Below are 3590 nucleotides of genomic sequence, written 5' to 3' on the forward strand. Positions count from 1 at the left end.
AAAACGAGCACCATCCTGGACGCCAGGGTCGGGACTAGAGACGTCTTGGACGGTTCAAAGACGGAAGTCCGGTCCGAAAGCAAGAGAAATTTCGTCCCTTGGATGGGTTAGAGACGTTGGATTGAGCGGGCAAGGGGGCGCACCTACCGGCACCATTCTCCGGTCATCCAGTCAAAGAAATAAAGTTATTTGAGTATTTTTTGACCGTCACTAACTTCTCTTGACGAACGGGAAGTTTGTGTCGCACGCGGATGACCAAGCGAATGACGCACACTATAATGGGAGGGCGTCCAAAATCTAAAGAAGCTGTCTCACAATGAACAATCCATCTCTACCGTCCATCATGTATATTCCATCCAATACTACTTATCCATGATTGCCATTGTAATACATAATTAGCATATAACCTATAAGACGCCTGGGTACAATTTTTTAAAAATTTATAAATTATTTTTGAAATATAATACAATAGTATAATAAATTATATTTAAAATATTTTGTAGGTTTTTCAAAAGTATTATGGTACTATTATGGTATTATAGCGGTTGTTACTTGTAGGCTAGAGTATAAATTATACTAAAATTTTAAATCAAAGTTATTCTAATTGGCTTAAATTTGAGTTACTTAAAAGTATAAAGTACAATCACTAATTAGAGATGGCAATGCTTAACAGGTTAATCCGTTTAACTTAATTCAACTCGTTGTAGGTTGATTTAAATTACCTGTTTAATAAAATGGTCTTATTGAGATATGAATTTTTGACTCATCTAATAAATAGGTTGAGTTCAAGTTGACAAAATTTTGATCTACTTTGTATTCGAACCAATCCGTATTCGGTCCGATCCAACACGAACTGCCGCTCCTACCACTAATAACCCCACTATGTTGCATGTAAATATCCCCTAGATATAATATTTTTTCCATTTCTTATTATATACATGTTGGATCATTATCTTATTATTCTATAATATATTATTTTGTTATTTTGATAGAAATTAATAAAATAGCAATATGATCTAATGGTAGACGCAAGATATTGGCACTAATGAAATATATTTTTCATTTATATTAGCATGCATTAAATAAATATAATTATTAATAATATCATCGGTTTTAGTTTAGTAGTACTAATTAAAGTTCTTTATTCAATATGATTTTTAATAATATAATGTTATTATTTTTTGATAATGAAAAGCCCTACTTATTATAGCTCTACTAATAATGTTATGAAAGGAATCTATGTGGTGAATGGAGAACTTTGTACAAGCATAGTCTCTATTTTAATATATAAGATTAGATTGTGAGCCATATATAATCAACTTGATAATTTTCCCAACCTATGAAAATAGATTAAATGACTTCATTGTTGATAAAAAATCAAGAGTAAATATATTAATTTTCTATATTCATTTCTCATGTAGGTGGCACATATTTAGTTATTATTGGCAGTATCTTCATCTCAACCCCATATCAAGGATTCATGATTTTAGAAATTTCAAATTTTGAATTTTAAATAGCATAAATTTAAAATTGATCCTAGGAATTCAATTATTATTTCTTTCTGTGCATGAGCATCAATACATGAAGTATCTCAAACATCTTGCTACTCTATTTCCATATATTGAAACTCAAATAGACTGCTCAAGAGCGTGCTTCTGGTAGTGTTACATTTTTAACCATTGTGCTCATATGAACTAGATCCTGCTATTTTTCATGCAGATAAATGCGTGCAAGCAGACATTATCCGGTTGTTCATGTTTGGCATCCCTTGAGATGACAGAGATCGAGCAGGTTTAGGTGGCCTCGTCATCAACATGGAATCCTCCTATCAGCTTATATGCAGTCATGCACGGAGGGAGATCACCCACGTAACAACTATCGGACCCGGGGAAACTGGGAATCCATCAGCTGACTCCCTGCGCTTTGCAACACCAAAACAAGGGGCTGTGCCCATTACCAAATGTCAAATGCTTCGTCATAGAACCTATCGGATTGCTTGGAATAAGTGCCTTCAGGCCCACCTTGGCTGACTGCGGCGAAGGCAAAGTCGTCTTGAAAGCTCGAGGAAAGCCACTCTTCCAGTCTAGCGTTTAATGAAGAATAAAAGTAGTTTGAAATTGTGAAACCAATCCCTTCTCCACGGGCTACCAGATGAAAGAGAGAGAGGAAAGAGGACGGAAGGGATGGGATCCGCGACGTCAAAGTTCTTCCAGCGACTCCCCCGTACGTAGCCTTCGAGAAATGCAGAGGTCTCGAGAGCCACGAGAGCCTATTTGGTCGTCCTGTTCCATGTCGTTCACGTTAGTCAACCAAACGATAGAGTCTTTGACTTGGAAGGTCCAGAACGCAGGCTAAATTAATACTGTCCCATTCACGAACGATTATACGGGGGACTTTTGACACCCATTTATATCCTAACGGCCGAGTGTACGCCCATACATGGTTCTCTACGACATGGAGAGGGACCACATAAAGCGGCGCCGCCAAGACGCAGGCGAACGCTGGAGGCTTGGGTGTCCGGTAAGTGGTTGTGTTAAGTATATTTAACAGATATTTATATAAATTAATGTGTGGGTTGAATAAACGATGATACTCAAAGACTCTACGTACAAATTATAAATTGATAATTGCTATTTAGCATGTGCTATAATACATGCTCATAGATAGCGTGTAGAGGCAAGAAAGATAGAGAGAAAAAAAGAATTACTTATAGGACTCATTTGATTTTTGGGACTCATTTGATCCTTCTCGAAGGGACTTTGCGATGGTAATCAAATGGATTCGGAATCGATGCTGCGCTACTGATGGGGTGCTACTGCTTTACAACATGTGCAAACTTTTAGGATAGTGTGACTCCTTCCAAGCCACGCATGTCTACAAAAAGATGAATTGTGTAACTGACTGAGTTGCCTTTTATGCTGCTCATCACTCTGATGATTTTATCAGGGAGGACCGCATGCCTACTTCTTTCCTTTTATGCAATCTCCTTTTTTCTGATCTTGTTGGCTGCGCCCACACCTGTCAGGTGTGAGACGCTATTGTACCAAAAAAAAAGAAAAGAATTTTTTTTCTCACTATAACATTTTTGTAAGAAACTAATGGAATATATTGATATTTAGGAAAGTAATTTTTGTATGTTCGCTTGATTATGAAAAAGTAATGTTTTTTCAAAAAAAATTATATAAAATACATGTTATGCTCCTATTCTATCTAAAAGCTTAAAAATATTTTGAAAAAAAAAATTATCAAGCAGAAAAGTAACTTTTTCATGTCCTAAATAAGTTTTTATTTTTTATAAAATATATAAATTTTATTTCAATAAAAAAGTTATTATTATTATTTTTTAAAACTTCAACTAAATATAAAATATTTTTCTATTTTTTTATTGACCATACTTTTTTTTGTTTTTTGTCTAGGAACCAAACAAGTCTTTCAAAATGGGAGAGGGAAGGGCGTAGGCGGAAAGGAGAAAGGGAAAGAAAAGACTAGTCAAGAGACAATCCCTTGGGTTCACGTTATAATACTAGACTAGATGACAATATTGCGGTGGAGGATCACGTTTTGCCCTTGCAAGACTTCCTCACACAAGC

The sequence above is a fragment of the Phoenix dactylifera genome, chromosome 4, assembly GCF_009389715.1.
Source record: "Phoenix dactylifera cultivar Barhee BC4 chromosome 4, palm_55x_up_171113_PBpolish2nd_filt_p, whole genome shotgun sequence".
Taxonomy (NCBI): Eukaryota; Viridiplantae; Streptophyta; class Magnoliopsida; order Arecales; family Arecaceae; genus Phoenix; species Phoenix dactylifera.